Raw genomic sequence first — 25,705 nt, 5'->3', positions numbered from 1 at the left:
TCCTATCTGACACATCAATTGATTTTCTATCTTTTGAGAGCTTGCTTTGATTTACCAATCCATGTGTAACCTTCATAGAAATCAATGTGAATATATCTCATTTCAATATTTTATTTTTCATTGGTAGAAAAATATTAGAAAAATACTGAACATAATATATTTCATTATATCTGAAATATTTTAGAGAAAAGACATGATTAAAGCAAAATTTAGCAAACCTTCAGAGCAAATTAGGATTGAATATGATAAAAACAGGATATAAAGATGAAGTGACAGGAACACAGGGTTCATTGCAGAAATAATTTCTAACAGAAATAAGATGTGCTAAACTAGATAAATATTGTATAGAAGCATGACTATCTGAAAATAGGAGTATAAATGGATTGCTACAATCCTGTTGTTTTTACTCTTTTCCCCAGGTAGGCAAATAAGACTTTTGATGATTAAAGTGAAGTGAATATAAAATACATTGATATTTGCCACAAGTTGAGCTGGTGCTACAGAAATAAAATACAAATTATAATTAAAAATAAAAGTCCAAAATGTAAAAGAACACCTGAAACACTCCAAACTGAACATTGGGTATTGTATTATAAATGCAATTATCTATAGTATTTCCTTAGTTCAATTACTGCTCAGCATTCTCATACAATTATTTCACACATCTTCTCTTCTTAAAACTGCAAACGTCTTTCCTAATAATCACTTATATATGATGATCTTGCTCCTTTTTTTGAGAAAACTGAAGCAGTCAGAAGAGATTTTCCAGATTTATATGCCACTATGTCTAGCTACCCACATCTGTGCCACGTACTCTGCCTTCTCTCCTGTGAATTTTGAAGAATTTTCCAGATTTATACGGTTTCTTCTCACATCTGCATAGTCTGCATCCCCTTGGATCTCACAGTTAGTTGAACTCATAATCAAATCTCCCACCAAACATCCTATGCATAAATACCATCCACTCTCACCTCCTCAAGGATATCACTTCAGCAGTGCTACACTTTATGTGGATAGAATCAGTCCAAAATTGGCTTGAATCTATATGCTATTTTAATTCAATATTTATCGAGCACATAGTCAATGCTAATCACTCTGCTAGAGTTCCACAGATGCAAAATTCCTTTAAAAAACAAAATATTTACAATACGAGCGTGGAAGTAAGTGGGATTGGGTGGACAGAACAACAATATAAAACAATATTTACAAATCATGGTAGCAAAACACATATGCTAAATAAAAATACAAGAGGTAGGATTTAGAAAGAGAAAGTTTCATCTAGAAGCTGGATATGTGGGAGTATATCTGAGAAAGACTTGTAGAAGTAGTTGGAGTTGGGACTTTAAAAAATAAGAGTTTTGACAGACAAAATTAATGAGAATGTTGCCCAGATAAAGAGGACAATATGAGAAAGTAAACAGGAAGGCCTGAAGGCATACAAGAAATACAGGCAACAACAATTAATGCTGCATTGCTAACCTATAATGCTTGACGTGGTTAAAAAAAAAAAAAAAAAAAAAGGAGAGAGATACTAGAATTGTTGTTTGGAGCCAGATCAAGGTGAATTAATTCACAGATAATGTAGAATTTTCTGTTTAGGCAACAGGAGACATTCCTAGTTATTAAGGACATTAGTGACACATTCTGACTTGTATTGTTCAAAAGTACCTAATAGTAGAGAAAAAGATAATAAAGCAAGAAAAGCTATCTAAGTGATGAGGAATGGCAAAATAATAAACTAAAACTATGAGTATTTGCTTAGAAAGATGGCCAAAAATGTGATAAAAGCATAATGACCCTAAATGAGTAGTACTAAGAAAATGAACTAAGCATAACAGAAGCACTAAAAGTTTGGAAAGAAAATACTGTTTGTCTTTGATTTCATTTAGTTTAAAATATTGGCAATGTAATAGCCAAGGAGAAATTGAGAATTTGGGTCTATCTTTGAAGAGAACTTGGTAGTGGAGATACCAGTTTAGAAGTCACAAGCATAAAGTTGGTCATTGAAGCCTAAAGAATAAAGAAGCATTCCTTTAAAAAAGAATGATTCGGATACAAATATAAAACCCAGAGAACTTCTTCATGTGAAAATCAAACAGAAGAAAAGACAGCAGTGATAAGAACTACCACCAAGAAAAACTGTGAAATAATCAAGTACACAGGTGAAGAACCTCGAAAGTTTCACAAAACCTAAGGAAGAAAAGTAGTCTATAGAATCAAGAGGGAAAATCAATGTTAAATTCATTAAGAAATAAACATGATTGAAACCTGTAAAGTGCACTAGGTTTCCTAATAGGATAGATTGAGGGTGTTAAAAAGCATTAGAGCGGAGCAGTGAAGGCAAAGGTGAATGTAATTAGGGGTTGGAACAGAAAGAGGAAGCAGGAAAGGTTCCTCACATAAAATAGATTCTAAGATAAAAAGAATGAGGGTAGAGATACGATCTAATTCATTTAGTCTCTACCTTAATGCAGGTGTATTCACTCAGTGAATCAAATTTATTGCTTTTCCATGTAATACCTGGAGCCCAGATGCACCTTTTCACTGTGTCAATCCAAAATATAAAATCCAAATACTACAAATTCCATCTTTCTACTCACTCTACTTGAAATATTCAGAGAATGGAGAGTGAACACTGAAAAGAGGCAGGGACGGTGGGTGGGGTTAGTGATTTGGAGAGTTGAAGAGAAACACAAAATGGCGAAAAAATTAATCTGAAAGACCAGACCTCAAACAGCATTAGAGGGAGATCTGTTGGTTGAAAATAGTAAAATATACAAAGTCAACTTAGCTTTTAGTTTATTAGATTTATCCTGCATGAAGATTTGTCTATGTGCAGAGTCATGACAAGGAGAGGATTAAACAGTAAATGATATTGAGTAAAATGGTAAATGTTGATTCTGCTAACAGATCGTGAAGAACTATGAAGAACTAACAATATGAACACTTAAATTTAAAATTTGGCTTGACCGTGAAAGCAATACTAATTATTGTAGTTATCTACTTGAACTGCTTAGCATTTATGCTTAATAGCATGCAACGCTGTAATGACTATGAACATAGTTAAAAGCATATCAGATTAATTTTGTTAGAAAACTTATTTGAAGACAACAAAAAATTTTGTACTTGAATCATTAGTATTCACTGAACTGACTTTCATGAAGCATAGCCATTGGCTTATATAACATTATCACTGGTTTGGAACCTAAACTGTAGTAGGAACACCACTAGTATCTTAGCAAAGTAAATATGCAAGTGGGAACACAGACATGTAAACATGGCATTTGATCTATCTTCCTCAGCATTATCATAAAATGAAACTATATTTTTAATCAAAGGAGAGGGGCTGTCATTTCACAAATCAAATCTAAGCTAATTGATGACGATTCCCCTAACACAGATCTACTTTGTCCTGTTTTAAGGAATTTTTTATGAACTTGACATGATTTGACTCTGTCTCACCACCCAAATCTCATGTTGAATTGTAATCCCCAATGTCAGGGTAGAGACCTGGTGGGAGACGATTGGACATGGGGGCAGATTCTTCCCTTGCTGTTCTCATGATGGTGAGTGATTTCTTATGAGATTTGGTTGTTTGAAAGTGTGTAGCACTTCCCCCTGTACTCTCTCTTCTTCCTGTTCCTGTCATGTAAGATGTGCCTCCTTCCTCTTTGCCTTCCACCATGATTGTAAGTTTCCTGAGGCCTCCTCAGTCATGCTTCCTGTTGAGTAGAATTGTGAGCGAATTTAAACTTTATTCTTTATAAATTACCCAGTTTAGGTAGTTCTTTATTGCAATGTGAGAATGGACTAATACGTCCCTCATCGAAGTTGCAAAACAGAGTATTATCAAAATATGAACATACCTTTTCTATCAAGTATAAGGTGACAGTTTACAAGCAGTGGGCAGCTTTGAGACATCAAAACTTCTAAGCCATTTGATTTAGTACTAGTCAAGAAACAGATATCTGAATTTGTGTCACTAATAAATAGTAAGAGGGAGTCTAAAAGAAGAAAATTAATTCATAGTAAAATGGAAATTTCTTTCACCACATATCTTGCTTTCTGAATAGCAGTAGAGTATTATGTTGAGGCCTTGGTCCCTGCAACAAGACTACTTTACCTCCAACTGTTTTAGTAACTTCAGGCTATGTGAATGTGGCAGAGAATAGCTAAATGTGCATCAATCTTATTTCCTCTTTCTAAGCAAATAAAAAGATGACATTCCCCAGCTGTCTTCCAGTTACGTTGAAGCCATATTTGTGTCTTCTAGCCAATATAACCCAGACAGAACTGGTGTGTGCATCTCCTTGACCTCATGCTTACAGCATCCTGACAGTCTCCTACTCTCTGTACACTTGTCAGCCATCTGGGTGCCAGGGATCAGGCAGACTTATCACCCACTGAGATGGCAGAAGCCCAAAATGGAAAGAGCCTGAAACATCACATGGGAATGAGGGATTGTGTTAAGGAAAACCGAGTCCACCAGGGGCATGGCTTCCAAGGCAAGAGCTTCCCAGTGCCATGCCTCCGTCCACCTCCCCACCAGGGAACCAAGAGTTCTTTATCTACATTTCCTGCGTATGGACTAGGTAAAATTCCAGGCGAGTTTCTTTGTTCAGAAAGCCCACCAAAAGCCCTGGAAGGAGGGGCTCTGTTGTGGGCCCAAGCAATCAATCTGGGATCAAAGTCAAAGATCAATCACTCCAGAGGAAGTTTAAAAAAGAACTCCTCTCATTGGACAAGAACATGAACGGGGCGGGAATAACTTCAAAGCTAAAAGCCCACTGCCCCTTACCTGTGGGGCTTTCTCTCTCTGGGCTCCCCTCCCACAATAACGTGGGAGCTGTCTTTCCCTCTCCACCTGTGCAGATATCCCCTTTGAATTCCCTTCCCACGGCAGCGTGGGAGCGCGCTCTCTCTCTCTCTTTCCCTCTCTCCCTCTGTCTCTCCCTTTCTCTCTCTCTCCCTCTCTCTCTCTCTGCCTAATAAATTGTTTTCTGCTAAACTCTTTGGGTCCGTGATATTTATACAAACGGTAAGCTCACCACGCCGCCAGAGCCTTTTCCCCATTCCTGGGGCAAGTGAGCCCAACAACCTGGGACACCCGGTTAGAAAAACCCAACCACTGATAACCCAACTGGACTGTGATATCAGGGAAAAATTGGATTATCGTTGTAACGAGCCCTTGAGATATCAAGGTTATTTGTTGCATATGAATAATGATGGGTACATGACTAAAGCTCTTACTACCTGCTTTTCCTCATGTCTAAAATGGGGATAATAATAGAAACTACATCACAAGGTTGTTGGGAGGCTTAAATGAGGTAAGTGATACAAAGTTCTTAAAATATTGCTGACACATAGTAACCATTTTTATTATCATTATTTTTATCATTTTATCATTAAAGCTTAATCATCCATTTAGTACAACAGAATTTCTATTGTTATCATCCTGTCATAATTTTTATACACTATAAGCAACTTGGTGCTGTTTCTTTTTACAGTAGAAGTGTTTTCTCTTTTATGCTTTTATTTTTGGGTGTTATGTGACTCTGTTGTTATTTTGTCATCTCTTGATGTCTCCTGGAGAAGTTTTTCATTTGTTTGTTTGGTAAATTCTTTCAAACTTTTCATCTGAAAGCAAAATCTCCAACAGATAGAGAAATGCTAATCACAAGAAATAAAGATTTTCTATATTGACCTCTTGGTTTCTATAAAATATTAATATTACTCTCTGAAGCAATGTACATCCACATTGAATTTGCTATGTAACTGTGGACCAATTTACAATTTGGACAATAATTTTTATGAAATATACTAATTTGCATAACTTTTAGTGATTGTTTTGCTTTGTAACATCATTGGAACTTAGGACACATTTTCACAAATGTATAAAAGTATATGATTTAGGAAACACATGTAAATAAATCATGCTGACCTCCCTCAGAGTGAAAACAGGCCAATAGGGAAAGGTGATTAGAAGCTGGCAACTAGTCTAACCATTACAAGTTATGACCAACAGGTCTTCCTTCCTCATTAATTTTGTTTACATAAATAGCTTTAAGCCAAAGAACCACTGTTTGCTATCTTGTGTGTATAGCTATCAGATCAACCATTGCATAGTCAATAGCATTATGCTGCTGCCTTTGTGACCTATAGTCAAATAACTCACATTGATCATGTATTGGACTTAGCTAGACAGTGAGAATACAGCTGTGATGTTTTATTTGTAGGCTTCCAGGTTATGTTTAAGAAAGTAAATTAGAACTTTTAGAAATTCTTTGGAAATACAAAATGGTATAAGCACCTTTCCATATACATTAGTTATCTATCATTTTACAAAATAGGATGCTATTTCATTCTCAATTTTAGTAATAAAATTGCTTCTTAAATTAGGCATATGCAAAAATGCCTTTTAACCAACAACTAGAACCATAGTAATGAGGAAAAAATTATTATTTCCCTATGTGGTACATTAAAAAACAAGAACTTCACTCACTTTTTATGCTTAAGGATTGAAAAGCTGGCATAGCTACTTACCATGCCAGACAGTCCCCTCTTGTCAGCAGGACATATGCTTGACATATTTAGAATGGTGATAATTTGTGTCACATCATTCATCCTCTTACCCCTGTTTCTTTGGTCTAGTAAAATGCAGTGTGAGCTGGTTTGCAGAGATTAGGCTGTTGCTTATGACTGCTAACGTCAATTTCTTCAGGATCCTTTGCTTAGTGCTAGACTACTTGCTGGCCTCAAATTTTCAGTGTGTTCTCTTACAAGAAGATAGAGAAGTGAAGCAATGCTTTGTTATTGCATTTTGGTTCTATTTTGAGTACTTTAATGAAGTCCATAACTTCAGTAAAATTCATTCTTTCTCATGTACAGTGCTGCACGTTTTAATAAATGTGTATTTTTTTTAACAAATACCATTCATAAGATATAGAATAGGGTCATTATCCCAAAATATCCCCTGTGCACCTCTACAGTCAACCCAGTGCCCTGCTGCCAATGTTTGGTGATCACTGATTGTTTTCTATCTCAATGATTTTCTTTTCCAGTATGTCATATAAATGAAATCATCTAGTGTTTAGTATTTTGAGTCTGACATCTTTTATATAGCATAATGTATTTCAGATTCATCTATATTATTATTAGTATTAGGTTGTTCTTCTTTTATTATTATGACTGAGTAATAATCCATTGTATGAACATACCTTACTTTGTTCATTCATCTCACAAGTAACATACATTTCAGTTGTTTCCATTCTGGGGTTAGTATGCATTAAAGTCTCTACAAATATTTATATACAGATTTTGTGTAAATACAGGTTGTTATTTTATTTGGATAAATATGGGATCAGTGGGTTATGTGGTGAATGTTTTACTTTATAATGAACTACCAAATTGTTTTTCAAAGTGGCTACATTCCTTTATAATCCTTCCACCAATATATCAATCTTCCAGCTTTTCCACCTTCTCACCAGGAGTTGGTATTTTCAGCTTTTCATTTAATTTTACTTTTAGTCAGTTTAGTACATATGTAGTGGTACCTATTGTAGAATTGTTTTAATTTGCATTTTCTAATTATTATTCATTTTTTTGGTGTTTATTAGCTAGTCATATATGATATTTGCAGAGAAATTCTGTTCAATCGTCTCTCGACTATTATTAGGTTGTTTGTTTTCTAATTATTGAGCTTTGAAAGAGAGACAAAGAGAATGTGTGTGTGTGTGTGTGTGTGCATGCATGTATGACTGTGTATATGTATTCTGGATACAAGTCTGTTATGAGATATGTGATGTGTATATCATTTCTCCTAGTCTATAGTTTCTCTTTGCATTTTCTTATTAGTGCTTTTCAAATAACAGAATTTCAATGAAAAAAATTTTTACATTGGATAAAATCAAATCTCAACATATTCTTTCATAAATCCTACTTCAAGAGTTCTATCCAAGAAATCTATTACTGACTGAATTTAGCCTATACTTCTAGAAATTTTAAAGCTTTAGATTTGTAGTTTATTCTTTAGATTTGCAGTTTCTAAAGAATCCTTCTAGGATATTAATTGGAATTATGTCAAATTTATAGTTTGGGGAATATTGACATCTTAACACTACTAAGCCTTCTAATTCACAAATATGGTATGTATATATGCATTTATTTCAATTTTAAACAATTTTCATAAGTTCCCAGCATACAGCTCTTCAACATATGTTGTTCAATTTATATCTGTCTCATAGCTTTGATGCTATTTTACATGGTATTATTTACTATAATTTTCTACTGTCCATTGCTAGCAATCAAATATGATTAATTTGTATAAGTTAAACTTGTATCATATGACCTTGCTAAACTAAACAGAACAAAGAAAACTAAAAAGAAGCAAATTACAAATAAGTAAATTACAAATATCAAATTAGAAATTTATCAAATTATATACATCAGCACAGGATATCACTATAGACCCTATAGATTCAAAGGATAATATGAAAAAACTATGAACAACTCTATGCCCATATTGACAACTTAGATGAAATAGACAAGGTCCTTCAAAGACACTAACTACCAAAGCTCTCTCAAGAATAAATATATAATCTGAATATCCCTATATATATTGAAGAATTTAATTTGTGATTAAAAACTTTCCCACAATGAAAATGCTAGGCCCAGGTAGCTTCCCTGAAGAGTCTACCAAATGTTTAGGGAAGAGATAAAACTAATCCTGCATATGACCTTCTAGAAAACAGAGGGGAAGAAAAATTTTTTTAAACTAATTTATGAGGCCAGAATTACTCTAATCTGCAAATCATACGAATGCATTAAAGAAAAAAAAGAACAACATTCCTTATGAATATAGATGCAAAATTCTTCAAAATTACTAACAACTAAAATCCAGCAATATATAAAAGGATAATATATCATGGTGGTGCCAGGCTGGGTTTGCATTTGAGAATCAATGAATGCAGGTCACCCTATCAGTACAGTAAGGGGAAAAAATATCCTGTTATTTCAATAGATGCCTAAAAAATATTTAATAAAAAACAATACCCATTGATTATTTAAAACACAACCCTTGGCAATATGGTAATATAATTAGATTCAACCTAACTGAATGGTTTTGTCCTCAAAACAGGAACATGTCATAACAGAAGTAGGAGAATTTCTCTCACCATTCATATTCAGTAATATACTGAAGTTTGTAACTAGTGCATTAAGGTCCTTTAAAAAAGCACAAATTCGAAAAAATGAAATAAGTAAAATAGTTTCTGTTTGTAAACAACAACTGTCTACATGGAAAATTGTTTTAAAAACTATAAAAAACCCACCAGAATTAATAAGTATTAATAAGCAATTATATTAAAAGTTTAATAAATGGGACTGACAACTCTGTCACTTCATAATTTTCATTGTGCAGATTAATATTTCATAAGAATTTACAACGATTTCAAAAAGAAAAAGCAAAATTTTCTATAAGTTAGCAATAATAAAGTAGAAGTTGTGGACCAACCATGTGGTCTGAGAAAATATTCTGTGAACTGGGTTGGGGTTATTTATTTATTTATTTATTATTTTATTTTATTGAGACAGAATCTTACTCTGTTATCCAGGCTGTAGTGCAGTGGCACCATCTTGGCTCACTGCAACCTTGCCTCCCAGGTTCAAGCGATTCCTCTGCCTCAGCCTCCTGAACAGCTGGGACCACGGGTGCCCACCATCACACCCGGCTAATTTTTGTATTTTTGGTAGAGATGGGGTTTCACCATGTTGGCCAGGCTGGTCTGGAACTCCTGAACTCAAGTGATCCACCTGCCTCAGCCTCCCAAAGAACGAGGATTACAAGCATGAGCCACTGTGCCCTGCTAAGCCGAGTCGGAGGTTTATAAAAGGTTGTATATGGTTCAGCAGCAACTCCATGCAAACCGTCCGAAAGACCACCTCCCGCCAGACAGGGGATGGCAAAGTGGTGTCTGAGACCAACGACACCAAAGTTCTGAGACGTTAAGCCAGCAGAAGCAGGGGGCCCTTTGGGGAGCAGGAGGCCAATAAAAAGTTCAGGGGTCAAAAAAAAAAAAAAAAGATTGTATATGTTTTTATTTTAAGTAATGAGGCCATTTGCACTTTTCCTAGACTAAGTACGTGGCTGTGCTGGTCAAGCCTTGAGAGGCTGAGGCTATCGAGTTCCATTCATCAGCCCTTAGAAGAGCTGCCTTGGAGGCAGGCAGGTCCAGAGCCCCACATACCACCGGACCTGCACCGAGAGCAACCCTGGGTCTGAGCGCTGGATAACTTGCCTGTGCTGAGCCGCTGCTCCTGCCAGGGCCTTCAGCTCTGTGGGAGCTCTGCTGCACTCTGGCTGCTGCACTTGTGCCTCCACCGGGCATGGAGCCCTTTCCGGAGATGAGAGAGGTCACAAATGCTCCTATGTCTATAGGAGTCAATGGCTGAAACCACAAACAGTTCCAGTCACCTCAAGAAGGCGCAGACGCTGCCAAAGCAGCCTGAGCTAGTGGTGGAGGTGCAAGCGCCTGCAGAGGTGGAAGGACACACACCCAGGGCGCCCTCTGCAGTCTCGGATGCCTGGAAGCTGCTGAAAACCCTGGATTCCATCAGGAAGCAACCGGAAAAGAGGAGAACCCCAGACTGTCTCCTGGACTGTAGCGTGACCCACTTCAATCGCTGCCCTGGAAGGAGCCCGAGGCACCCCAGTGGAGGCCCCATGCTGTCCTTGAGGACTTCTGCACTGGAACTGTACCCTGCACGCATAAAAGCCTCGAGGTCTCTGCTGTGGAGATCATTCCTTAATTTGTTCTTCCTCTCCTGAAAGTCCTGAAGATTTTTCATTTAGAAAAACTCTCTTCAGGTAATGAATTATATGCAATGTCCCAAGGAACTCTTCCTTTAGATCTACTCAAAATTGCTTTCACTGAAACTGTACACATTCAATAAAGCCTTTCCCTTACTCTCAAAAGTGATGAGATGTGTGTGTCCTCAATACATATATATCTCCCCATCCTTTTTAATAGTTGCATATTGTTCCATTTTATGAATGATGAGTAATTTAACCAATTCTTTGCTGAAACACATTTAGTTTGTATGGTAAATACAGCTGTCTGTTAATAAATGTTTGTGATCTCCCTTACATGCTGCAGAATTGTTTCTGAGAAGTGACCATCCAGCCAGAGACTCTTCATCCTACCTCTCTTTTAGTCGGGTTATGGCTATAGAACAGGTTCTCATTAATAGAACATGAGTGGAAGTGATATGCATAACTTCTGTGTCAGGGAGAGTAAGAATATGCATATTTTTTCCACCCTCATGTTCTCTTCTTGATTGGAAATGTCAATTTATTTTTATGATTTTCATGCTGTTTTTGCATATTTCTCTGTGATACAATTCTGATGTATGCCACCAGCTTTGCTTTGAAATGTATAAATTAAACAAAAACTAAAGTAACAATTTTTTAAAAATCCTGAGAGTGTATCACATCACTGAGAGACTTTCTCATTTTATGTTATACCTGTAAGTTAAGAAATCACTCAGAGAAAGAGCCCCAACCACCTCAACTCATTGGTGAATAGTGCATTAAAAATTGTTTCTTTTGAATCTCCAAATATAATAACTTTTAGTAACTTAGCAAATTTAGATTCTGATTTCTTTAGAAACATTTTATTGTAGATTTCATTACACAGAAAACAAGGCTATAATCACATCTGAAGAGAGATTAATTTATTTTACAAATTATAAAATTAAAAAATGACTGGTTTATTCATTGATAAAATTTGCTAAAAAAAAAAACCTATAATGTTTAGATATAAATTATTACTGGGAATATGTTACAAAGAAAAAATATTTACTTTATTATAATCTATAAAAAGATATGAGAAGATAACACAAATCAAAATATGCTTGTGCAAGTTTCTCTTTTCAGACTAATTATATGAGGATAATGACATTTCATAGAAATAATGTGAGATTTAAACACAGTAATTCGGTAGAAGCACTTAGCTTGGCACATTATAAACACCTGCTGTGGATTGGCAATTATGTTGTTATCATTATAATCACAACCAAAGGAATTCAGGGATTTTAATTTTCATGTTTTCTTTGCATCAGATAATAAACTAAGACACAATAGTAGCTCAAAATGTGCTCCAGACCCTAAAGTAGAAGACATAGTTCTATGTGTGCTATCTCTTACCACAGGTGTAACTATGGGCTAGTTTCCTAAACTTTCTGAGCTTTAGATTCTGATCTAACAAATGTCTTGATATGTTTATATGAATATTTAAAAATATAAGGAGTGAAAATGTACTCTATAATTTCTAGAGCATCTCATAAATGCTGAGATATGGCCAGTACAGAGAGCTAGGCGAGAAAAAGGTGAGAGTACCAGGCGCATTAGACTGGCAAAGCCAGGGTGTTATGGGTATTACATGCCTTGTAGTAAAGTTTTGCATTTGATTTTGCAGTAAGGATAACATACTAGAGTTATTAATAATAAAATAACCAATATCAGATTTTTGCCTGATTCAATGTATTTAGTTGCTACCAGAGAAAAACTATGCTTGAGGAAAAAACGTAACCAAATTTACCAGAAGGACCTGAGTGAAGTACAATTGCCAACAGAAACTATGAATAGCCAATAAGGGAATTTCCCTGTGCCTTGAGGTAGGAGGATAATAAAATGCATATATAGTTGAAGAAGGCGTATATACATATAACTTCTATGTTACATAGCTTATGTGAGAGGAATATGATAAGGTGGAGGTAGTAGTAGCAATTGGGTTAGTGGACGTGTGGCAACATGAGTGACGTAACCTCCTTTGTAAAAGGGGATCCACATTGCTAGCAAAATTTTTATTTTTCCATATTTAGTAAATTAGAGGTACTGGTGACTAAATGTACTTTAAAAGTGAAAAGTCATTTTAAGTCCCCATATTAGCCTGAGACATAGGAGGAAATAAAAATTTTGACAAGGCATCCACATGTTCAACATAATGAGAATGAACAAAGACAAATGCAAAGATCCAACACCATGCTTGGCACATATCAGGTAAAAAAAACTACCAACTGTATGTTAAACATAGCAATTGAACACATCTCTTCACCTATGCAATTTGCCAAAATCCCAATAAAATGGTAATACAAAATACAAGGCACAAACCCACAAGCGTAAAGGGATTTGGAAGGAAGCTAGAGCAGACAAACGATATCAACAAAAATTTAGAAGCAAAAGCACAATAAATGAGTGTTAGCTGACTTAGCTACATAGCTCTTTGCATTTCTGAGGCAATAAAATCTAAGATGGAGGTTGAAGATAATGAGAGAGATGATGGTCAGAGCTGCTATATTCCAACCACAAAGATTGTGCAATAAACAAATAGTGTATTAATTAATACACTATTAATACAAATGTTGACAAGAATGTCATTCAATAAAATTGTGCAACATGGAAGCTCTTGGAAGAAGGCCAAGAAGCAAATCAACACAAAACCAAAATAATGGAAATGCTCAGGAATTAAAGGCACTTAACACCCCTGAGAATACTGGATATGGGAGTGAAGTTGGATAAGAACATAAACTGTAGTATTTATTGGTTGAAAGGAGAAGTTACACATCCTAGATTTTCTGTTTTAACCCTTGCAGCAGAATACTGAAGAATTGCTCTCTGAAGTGACTGAACTAGATAATTCTAACCAAAGAATAACAGACAGCTGAAACCCAGAAATATCATATGACAAATAGGAGGAATACACTCATGGGATAGATGCTCTATCCCAGGAACAGATCAAGAATATATTAGGATCCAGTTGCCCTCATTCAGATCCTCATAGGACAGTGATTCCAAGCCAAAAGAAGCAAGCCAAGAAGGCCAAAGTCAACCACTCATACTCAGCATGACACTTGTAAAGCAGAGGCGTAACCCTATGAAGAATGAAGCACTGTCCCAGTCCTGAGCTTCAGAGACATGATGCAGATGTTTTGCTCAGGGAGATGCAGGTTTGACAGACAGACAGCTAGGTAGCTCACCTTAAGGGAACTAACTTTATTGGTAACAGAGTATGGGGAAGCTGAAGCCTAAGGGCACTGTCAAAAACAATGAATATTTTGGTGGTGAACAATTAGGACAAAGATGGTAGCTTCATGGAAATAACAAGCTAAAATTCAGGTCAGATAAAACCAGAAAGAAAAAGATAGCTAAGAAGAACCATTGCAGGTTTAGAACAAAGCTCCAAATCTCCTGAAAAGTAGCCAAGATTTTATTGAATAAGACTACAGAGCAATTTATGCCAAAGGGCATTTTTAAAAGTAATAGAACAATCAGTTGACAGTGCAAGCTAGCTGCTAAGTGTAATACCAATAACGACACACAACTTAATAGAAAAATCACAAAAAGAGACAGTCAAAGAGAGTCATGTTAAACCCACTGTCACCAAAGGGTAATCGTGTACATGCTCAAGGTTATACCCTCTAAGGGGAACATCAGAGGCTGAGAGGTCATGAAAAAGCCCAGTTCAGATAATAAACAATTAAATATGCAAACAAAAGCAAACCCTGCTGTGAAAGAAAGAATCTTCAGAGTTGCTAAAATATATAATATAAAATTCTCTTTCAACTACATATTATGAGACCTTCAAGGAAATAGGAATGTGCAACCCACATACAAGAAAAAAGTTAGTAACAGACTCTGCCTTTCAGAGGACCCAGATGTTGAAATTAGCAGACAAAGACTTCAAATTAGCTCTTATACATACATTCAAAGGACTTTTGAAAACATGCTTAAATAGGGAAATGATATGACAACAGTACATAAGCAACAAAAGAAAAAATAAATAAATTTAAACTCACAAAATTTCAAACATTTACATGTGGCACATGATCAGAATGAAAAAGCAACCCATAGAATGAGAGAAAATATTTGCAAATTACACATCTGATAAAGAATTAATATTTACAACATAAAAAGAACCCCTGCAAGTCAACAACAAAAAATACCTACTTTAAGAATGGGCAAAAACTTCACATTTCTCTAAAGATATCCAAATTGCCAATAATCAGATGTAAAAATAGTCAATATCACTAATCATTAGGAAAATTAAAAATAAAAACCGTAATGAAATATCATTTCACACCCATTAAGACAGGTATTATTAAACAAAACTAAACAAATAAACAAAAAAATTGAAAACCAGTGTTGGTGATGATGTTGAAGAATTAGAATCCTTCTACATTGGTAGTAGAAATATAAAATGGTGGAGCCACTATGGAAAACAGTATGGTAGTGCCATAAAAAGTTAAAGATAAAATTTTGATATGATCCACAATCCCACTTCTGGGTATTACCCAAAAGAATTCAAAGTAGAATCTCTAAGAGACACTTGTAAAACCATGTCAATAAGAGTGGTATTCACAAAGAAAAAATGGAACCAATGCACCACCCAAATGTCTACTGACAAATGAATGAATAAACAAAATATGGTATATGCATGAAGTGGGACGTTATGCAGGCTTAACAAAGAAGAAAATTCTGACACATGTTGCATCATGGATACACATAAAAGACCTTATAACAAATATAATAAGCTGTCCACAGAAGGACATATATTGTATGATTCTATTTATACGAGGTACTTAGGATAGTAAAATTCATAGAGACAAACTAGAATGGTGGGTGCCACTGGGAGAGGAAAGCATAAAACAAGAATCTGTTACTTAATTGACAGAGAATTTCAGTACGAGAAGATAAAAAAGTCCTGAAGATGGATGGTGATGGTTGCACAACAATATAAATGTACTTAATACCACTGAACTATGTAATTTAAATTGGCAATAATGGCAAGTTGTATATTATATGTGTATTACCCCAATAAAAGAAGTAAAATGAAATTAAAAAGAAGTCAATGAAGATATAAAGACAATGTCCCATCAAAAAGAGTATACAAATGAGAAACTAGAATTTATTAAAATGAAGCAAATGGAAATTCTTGGTTTGAAAAGAAAAATAGCCAAAACAAAAATTGAGGAGTTTTTTTTTTTTTTTTTTTGAGATGGAGTTTCGCTCTTGTTACCCAGGCTGGAGCGCAATGGCACAATCTCAGCTCACCGCAACCTCCGCCTCCTGGGTTCAAGCAATTCTCCTGTCTCAGCCTCCAGAGTAGTTGGGACTACAGGCATGCACCACCATGCCAAGCTAATTTTCTTTGTATTTTTAGTAGAGACGGGGTTTCACTATGTTGACCAGTATGGTCTTGATCTCTTGACCTCGTAATCCACCCACCTCGGCCTCCCGAAGTGCTGGGATTATAGGTGTGAGCCGCCGCGCCTGGCCTTCATAGTATATTTTAACAAACAGAAGAAAGACTTTACAAACTTGAAGGCATATCATGTAATCAGAATGATACAGGGAACAAAAGCTATAAAAAAATAAACAGAGCTTCAGATAAATGTGGGACATCATTAAGTACACCAACATAAACATAATGAGAGCAGCAAAAGAATAAGAGGAAAAGAAGGGAAAAGACAAATAACATTTAAAAAACCAAAACTTTCTATATTTGATTTTAAAAAATCAACACAACCAAGCATCAACAATCTCCAAGTAGGATAAACACAAAGGCATCCACAACATAGTAAAAATGTTGAAGAACAGAGACAAAGAAAAAAATTTGAAAGCAGCAAGAGGAAAAAAAAAATACAAAGAAGCCCCGATATGAATAACAGCTGACTCCTTATTGAAACCTATGGAGGTCAAAAGGCAGTTGGATAATATATTCAAAGTGCTGAAAGAAAAAAAAATGCCAACCCAGGATTTTATTTCCACCGAAGCTCTCTTTGAAATATGAGAGTAAATAAAGACATTCTCAAATAAACTGAGAGAACTTATTGTTAGTAGTTAGCTTATAAGAAATGCTAAAGGAAATTTTTCCAGCAGAAAACAACTAACTACAGATAGTAAGTAGAAACCATTTGAAAAAAAAAACAAAGAAGTACCAGGATTGATAATGATATAGCTAAGCATAAAAGATGTTACAAATACATAATTTCTCATTTCATAGTTCATTTATAAAGCAATTATATAACAATTGTGTATGCAATTGTATCAGGCTTATAACATATAGAAATGTAATAGATTTGCCAATAATAGCACAAATGAGAAAAGCAAAAGCAATGCTGTATTGGAGTAAGAAAATGACATCCGATTGTAATCCACAGAAACAGTAAAGAGAACCAGAACTGCTAAAAAGAAGGTTAATATAAAAATCTTTCCAACCTGTCTTCTCTCAGCCACTATACAAGACATAAAATTATAGAAGGTAATAATTATAGCTATGTATTACTGGGTTTATAATATAATGACTTAATATATATAACAATAATAGTAATCATACAAGAAGAGAGAATAGCCTGATGTAAGAGTAATGTTTCTATATATATAGTATAAATCTGAAGTCAATTATGATAAACTGAGATACATCCTGTATTACTTAGAGTAACTGCTAAGAAAACAACTCAAACCTGCTGAAATAAACTATTAAAATAATTGAAATATTACACTACAAAATATTCACTTAAGTAAGAGAAAACATTAAAGAAGAAACAGAGATACAAAAAAAGACATGTATATTAAAACAAAAGGTAAAATACCAAACATAAATTTGATGGCATTAATAATTACATTAAACATAAATGGATTAAACATGCAATCCAAAGTCAGGACTATCAGATGGCATAAAAACCTCAGATCAAACTATATGCCATCTGTAAGAGACACACTTCAGATCCAAAGATACAAATAGGTGGAAAGTAAAAGGATGAAAAAAAATGTATCATGCAAATAGCAACTATACGAAAATTGGAGTGGCTATATAATTATTAGACAAAATAGACTTTATAAATAAAAAAAGAAACAAAGACATTATACAACAATGAAAGGTTGAATCTATCAGAAAAAAAAATACAACAATTATAAAAATATAAGCACCAAAAATATAGACGCACAAATTATATGAAGCAAAAGCTGACAGAATTGCAGGAAAATATAGAGAATTTAATAATAATAGCTGAAAACCTCAAAGCCCCACTTTTAATGTTGGCAAGAACAGTTAAGCAGATCAACAAAGAACAGAAGTTCAACAACATTATAAACAACTAGGCCTTGCTGACATTTACAACATCCCACCCAACAATAGCAGAATACCCATTTCAAAACTTATGCTGGGCATGGTGGCTCAGGCTTATAATTCTAGCACTTTTGGAGGCCAAGATGTCGGGGTGGATCACCTGAGGTCAGGAGTTCATGGCCAACTTGGTGAAACTCCATCTCTACTAAAAATATAAAAGTTAGCTTGGCATGGCAGTGCATGCTTGTACACCCAGTTACTTGGGAGGTTGAGGAAGGTGAATCTCTTGAAATGAGGAGGTGTGGGTTGCAGTGAGCTGAGATTGTACCACTGTACTCCAGCCTGGGCCACAGATTGAGACTCCATCAAAAAAATAAAAAAGGAAGAAAAACTTACTACAAAGCTATAATCAGTTAGGGTGTTACTGGCATAAGGAGGTACACATAGATAAGCGTAATAGAATTGAGAATCCATTTGAGAATCCAGAAATAAACTCCCATGCCCTTGGGGTGCTTTCTGAGGGATTTCTTCAAACAAATATATTCATTTTACTGGATCCTTTCTTTTTTTTTTTTTTTTTTTTTTTAAAGGCTTATTTTAGCTGTTTTTTTTTTTTTCCTTCCAACAGTATTTTTTTTTTTAATTTTTATTTCCACTTTCCAAAACAATTTTAATATTTAATTCTATCAACCTGTCTGTAGTTTCACATAACTATGCTCACTTCCTTCACAGCACTTACCATAGTCTGTAAATTATTTTAATTATTCTTTAGCTTGATAATTTTTAACTTTTTATTTTTTAACTTTTACTTTCAGGTATTTTTAACTTTTAGTTTCAACAGGGTTTGGTGTATAGATTCTGTTGACACTGAGGAAATAAGCACAGTACCTGATAGGCAGTTTTTCCATCTTCATCCTCTTCCCACCCTCAAGCTTCAAGTAGACCCCAGTGTCTTTTGTTCCCCTCTTTGTGTCCACGTGTATCAATGTTTAGCTCCCATTCAGGAGTGAGAACACATGGTGTTTGGTTTTCTGTTCCTGCGTTAGTTTGCTTAGGATAATGGCCTCCAGCTCCAACCATATTGCTGCAAAAGATATAATCTCATTCTTCTTATGGCTGCTAGTATTCCATGTTGTATATGTGTCACATATTCTTTATCCAGTCTACTGTTGGTGGGCATCTAGGTTGATTCCATGTTTTTGCTATTACAAATAATGCACTAATAAACATGTAAATGCACATGTCTTTATGGAAGAACAATTTATTTTCCTTTAGGTATATACCTAATAACGGGATTCCTGGATCAAATGGTAGTTCTGTTTTAAGTTCTTTGAAAAATCACCAACCTGCTTTCCACAGTGGCTAAACTCATTTACATTCCCACCAGCAGTGTATAAGCATTCCCTTTTTACCACAACCTTGCTAGCATCTGTTATTTTTAGACTTTTTAATAATGGCCATTCTAACTGATATGAGATGGTATCTCACTGTGGTTTCTATTTGCATTTCTCTAATGATTAGTGATGTTGAACATTTTTTCATATGTTTGGTGGCCACATGTATATCTTCTTTTGAAAAGTTCTCCAGGTATTTTAATTGCTTTAGCTTTAATTGTGAATACTGTTGAGATAACACTTCATAACATAGGTTCAGGCTGTGATTAACTGAACAGCAAAGCCATGATTAAAACGGTAACTTTTGGGAATAAAAGACAGTAGATTATATAATCAGAAAATATATGGATGGGGTATATTTTTATTTTTCTGTTTTGTTTATCATCTTTTGTTTTTTCTGTTGGTCCACACAGGTCAGATTGGGAAGATCTAGCCTATGACAACAAGGAAAAGAACCTGAGGTGAATGTCCTCACCCAAAAAGAAGATCACACAGTCCAATTATTATTTAGAAGTGGTGCAGATAGAAAGATAATTTAAAAAGAGAGTAGTATATTAACCACAAGTGCTGCCCAAAAGGACAGATTATTTATATTTACATGTTGAAAGGCAAACAAAACAAGACCCTCAAAAATCCCAAAGTAAAATACAATAAGCTTATGGGATGTTGTAATGACATGTAAGAATAATGAAATCCATACATCTTGAAAATAATAAGAAATCATTATTTTAAATACATATAAGAGCTCAGGCTTATCTTCCCAATACTTCAACAAGAAAATTGATTTTAATTCTTGAGCATGAGTCAAACTGATCAAAATCCTAGTTGTCTCAAATTTCCTTTCTTAGACTCATATGTACTCTACAAAGGTAGAGGAAAAAGTATAATAAAGTTTCTGAAGGAGAGGTATTAAATCTTCAGGAGAAATTGGCTGGGGCTCAGAAAATCGGTCTGAGGAGAGGTAAGAGCAACCTCTGGTAATGAAAGGAAGAGGCCTGCTCTGGCCCAGGAAGAGTCACCTTGAGATTATCCAGATTTTCTGTTTCATTCTAGGCCGGCTTCTATGCTTGTCTAGGACCTTGCAAAGATACATGTCCTGGTAAAATAGGTCAGCTGCAGAAGGCAGCTTTGGATCTCATTTGTACTAAGCTACTTTTGATACCTGGTCACTTTGGCCTTTAATTTTAAAAGTAAGTAATATCTTACTTAATTAACTACATGTATTGGGCCATGTTGCTGACTAAGTAGAGCAAAGTGAATTTCCTAAGGCTACAATCCTAATCAATGGAAGGCAGATTAGTGTAACACTATGCCTAAATTGATGAGGGTGATTTTTTCCCTTAGCTTATTTTTATCTCACCTAGGGAATGCTTTGCATAGAAGGAGCAAAGAGACCCATGAGGCCTGCTATGTTGAAGCTGAAAATAATATAGCCTTCAAAATTTCATATATTCCAGTCTGGAATAACAATAGCTGGCTTCTGCCTAAACTGGTATTCTATTTATCTTTTAGGGGCAAAATACTTAGGGAAAGCTGAGTTGAAACCCTTTCCTTAATTTTACTTCTTGCCTTTTCCTATTATCTGTCTCTGGCTAATACTGAGATTTCTTCAATTACTCTTAATTGTACAGTCACATACAAAATACACAGCCTGAGAGGGACGCTAGAAGAAAACACTTGGAAGGGAGAGACATATCTATTTTCTTATATAAAAGTTCTTTACATTAGCCAACAGATGAATTATTCAATTATTATCATTAATTTATGTCAAGAATAATTATTCTCTCATACTTTATAACATCTCTGATTTTGTAAATAATAGGACATTTTAAATTAACAGGTTTTTTTTTTTGATAGTAGATATACAAACCACAGAAATGAAGCAAAAAAAAAAAAGGTTGAAAGATTAAATGAATTGATCATGCACCTAATTGTATAATGTTTATAATAAATTTAATGATGTTGCATCCTAAATAAGTATTTAGGGAAATCAAGGCATATATTCAGGAGGATGCATTTTAGAAATCCACAATACAGTTTGCAAAATTATCCTAACACCAAGTCTTACAGTAAATCCTTTTGGTTCTATGGATTTTTGATGCTTGGAAAAGTACCAAAAGATTGGTATTGTAGAAGTGATTATTCAAAGAGTTAATTGCCTTCTAGGACAATTTAATCTGTCCTTAGGGTAATAAAAAGTGGCTTGCGTGGCATGTTACAAATTAGAAAACAATTTCTTGAAAGCATTGCAAGAAAAAGTTCTGGATTTCTCCAGTACCCCAGGGTCTTAGGAGTGTCTGACATGTGAAATATGTCAGTAAATATGTGCTGAATGAAAACTACATGTCTGTCATGTTTCATTTCTTCTTTTGTAGCCTGAAACAAGCTATCCTCTCAATGAAGATGTTATTCACTCCTTTGCTTCTTAACATATGCAAGCTCTGACTTATGATTTGTCACTTGAATAACACTAAATTTTGGAGGGGAGGGATAATACCGTAGATTGTTTTGAAAAATGTTGAAGATAAAGTTAACATCTCAGGCAAGCTAGTCACTGTCAATAGAAAACCAATTTCCATTAGCAATTTACTTTTCTTTGTGGATACCATGGGTCCCTATCTCTCCTTCTACTAGCAGATTTGTGCTACTACAGAGTTTAGTAGCAAAAACCCAAATAAGCAAGTTGAATTATTTTAAGTAAAGGAAAGCATAATCATGGTCAATTTTAGAATTTTTAAAAGAAACTTTAGGAATCTGAACCACCTCTTAACACTTCATGTTAATTTTTCAAATTATGAATGAGTTTCAAGAGAGATACATGCATAGGCTCCGAATTACATTGCTTTTCCCCAAAGTGACCACATAGTCCCAAGAGATAGGACTGTAAACAAATGAGTACAAACATTCCAGCTTCCATATGGCCAGTTATTTCATTTCGTGTAAATACTTAAGACACAGAAAGAAAATTGATATTTCTCATACTTCATAGTTTAAATTTGACTTTTGATGTCCCTAACACTTATCTGTGAATATGATTTAGCACATATAATAGACTATGTTAGAAACTAAGCAAGCAAATAAAAAATTATCAGAAACAATTAACATAAAAGCTAGTAGGTTGGTGCAAAACTAATTGCAGTTTTTGCTATGAAAAGTAATGGCAAAAACTGCAATTAGTTTTGCACCAACCTAATAATAAATAATTTTCTATTATAGATTAATATAGTCTTATTTCAGATGCAGAACACTTAATATTGGCCTGTTTAAAGTCCCAGTAATGGAAGTGTTAGCAAGGATTTACTTGGAAAGTAACTACTTGGTAAATTTTATTTTTTTTACATTCCTAAATTGTCTAAATTTTGATAATAAACATACAGTACTTTATAATAAAAAGTAAATTTTATTAAGAAAACAAAGTGGTTTTATTAATCCACAATGAGACTAGACTAAAAAGAATCAGTGATTTTCACAGTAGGCATTATAAAGTGATTAGCTGATTAGAGAGTTTGCCAAATAAAGGTCCAGCCCATATTTGTATTCAGGCCTTAAAATAACATTGCCACAGATTTTTGTTCTCTCTCGTTGATTTATATTTTCATGAATTTCCCTGATCTTATCATAATATTATTCATTTCAATTTTATTATTCAATATTCATACTCAAAATACCAATGTCTAGACAGGTCTTATCAAATACTGTTTGCTTGTCCTTGTTCATATTCCCAATTTTAGAAGTATATTTCTTTTATAGATTGAGCTTTTTACTTTAATTTACCCTAAGACTTATTTTCCTCCACGTAAAACCTTCTTGTTTTCTTTTCTGACAGCAAAGGGTACCTTGATTGATAGAGTTCAATCACTGGATTGAAAGAATGCAGCTGACTTTTATTACATTAGTACGTCTTTTTATTAGCTTTACTTATTACATGAAAAAGACTGTAACAAAAATGTGATGATTTTAGGTATCCTACCTGGGCCCATAATTCTGTCTAAAATATAGACTTTGCAGAAAAGAATGTGAAATTTTTGGGTAAGAGTTACAAGGGAGACATTGGTAAAAGTATTAAATGAGTTTTATATAAATATGCCAATCACTAATTCTAAAACAAGATAGATTTGCCAGGAAGGCACGTGCTTGAACACATATGCTTCATGAAATATTAAAAGACGTTAATATTTTTACTTATAAAAAGTCTTTAAATTTGATGAAATTATAGTATCTCAAGTAGGTTTTTCAAGTAGCAGAGACTCAGTATATTGTTAAACAAACCAGTTATCTAGAAACCAGTCAGTACATTTACATAACCGTATTCTGCTCACATTCATATTCTATACTGTAATACAACAATAAAGATATATTAAACAAACTGAGTGGTAAACAACTCAGGAGTTAAGCAAGAGTTAACAAAGCAATATAGCATAGTAGTTAGAAATATAAGCTTGGGCCGGGCGCAGTGACTCATACCTATAGGTAATCCCAGCACTTTGGGAGGCCAAGGCGGGTGGATCACGAGGTCAAGAGATCGAGACCATCCTGGTCAACATGGTGAAACCCCATCTCTACTAAAAATACAAAAAATTAGCTGGGCATGGTGGCACACGCCTGTAGTCCCAGCTACCTGGGAGGCTGAGGCAGGAGAATTGCTTGAACCCAGGAGGCGGAGGTTGTAGTGAGCCGAGATCGCGCCATCGTACTCCAGCCTGGGTAACAGGAGTGAAAATCCATCTCAAAAAAAACAAAAACAAAAACAAAAACAAAAACAAAAACCCATAAGCTTGATGACTGACTGTTTCACATCCAGTTTGCTACTTACTAGCTATGTGAGCTACCCTGAAGCCATCACTTGATCCTTCCAAGTCTCAAGTTACTAAACTGTAAAGTGATCATAAGAACATTAACTTTACAAATCTTCTGGGAAGAAAAACAAATAAGATAAAGTTGGCTAAATGCCAAGTCTACCCTGATCCTAGGTAAATACTAGTGACTTTTCTAAAAATACAAATTTTGTTAAGTTTGTAGGATTTATTTTTCTAAAATATATCATAGTGCCTGTACAAATTTCTTGACTGTATGTATGTATGTATGAATACATGTATGCCTCTATCTATCTATCTAAACTCAGAGAAAGGAAATGATATACATATGCAGGTATGTAATATCTTGGTCTTCCGGGAGCTCTCAGTCAGAAATGGGATATAATTATATACACCTATAAATAATCAAGCCTGTATCATGATTATCATATGAATGGTAGTACTAGAATTGCTATTAAAGCTCAGAAGAAGGAGAGAATATCATGGTCTATAGTAGGTTGGACAAATTTCATTAATGTTATTTATGATTGTTGAAGTGTCCATGGTTTCCAGACAGACTCAGAAGCATGAGCAAAACATGTAAAGAAAAAGTGTAAGACTTGTTCAAATGGTAAGTAGTAGAAATGATAATATCTTCATATTATCATTTTTGGTGTACTTATCTCCTGTCCTAGACTGTAAAGTCCTTGATAACAGAGAGCCTACCTTTCATTTCATCCAGATGCCTAGGATGGTGCCTTGCTTCCTTAACGACCCGCTGTTCAGTTATTCAAGTTTATACGTAAGATATCTGGACTAATGGCATTTTCAGACATAAGAGATAAAAACAGGTAAATAAGTAATTACAAGATCAAATGACATGTCTTATAGTAGAGGAGATACAGGGTGAAGTGGTGTTTTGAAAGATTTCCTGAAGTAAATTACATGTAAGCTAAGGCCTACATGATAAGTAGAAACGTATCAGGTTGAGAGGAATAAAGATCTATCTAAAAGGAAGAACAGCATGTGAGAGAAGCCCAAAACTGAGAAAGTACATGATATAATCAGGAAACTAAGAGAAGTTTGGGCTGACAAGAACATCAATTTTAAGGAAAGGGGTGTGGGGTGGAAAAGGCTACAGAAGCTTATAAACTATGCTATGGAGTTTAGAAATTACCCTGATTAATAAAGAACTACTGAAGGATTAGAAAACTGACATAGATTAGACATGCAGGGGAAATGAGAATGGAAACAGCAAAGTCCTTGAGGATGTGAGAGCACAAAGAGAGATGCTTTTTTTTTTTTTTAAAGAAAAGAGCCGGGCGCGGTGGCTCAAGCCTGTAATCCCAGCACTTTGGGAGGCCAAGGCGGGTGGATCACGAGGTCAAGAGAT

At 34.8% G+C, this 25,705-nt stretch overlaps 1 protein-coding gene across 3 annotated transcripts in view; it reads right to left on the bottom strand.

The window, feature by feature from the left end:
* LRP1B (LDL receptor related protein 1B) overlaps positions 1-25,705 on the bottom strand; it is a 1,911,091-nt gene that overhangs the window by 1,031,865 nt on the left and 853,521 nt on the right. The gene's annotated exons all lie outside the window — the stretch shown is intronic.

The sequence above is a fragment of the Cebus imitator genome, unplaced genomic scaffold (genome assembly GCF_001604975.1).
Source record: "Cebus imitator isolate Cc_AM_T3 unplaced genomic scaffold, Cebus_imitator-1.0 Scaffold27, whole genome shotgun sequence".
In the NCBI taxonomy this organism is placed as follows: domain Eukaryota; kingdom Metazoa; phylum Chordata; class Mammalia; order Primates; family Cebidae; genus Cebus; species Cebus imitator.
Note: the sequence above shows the minus strand (reverse complement) of the source record. Positions and strands in the feature narration are given on the sequence as shown.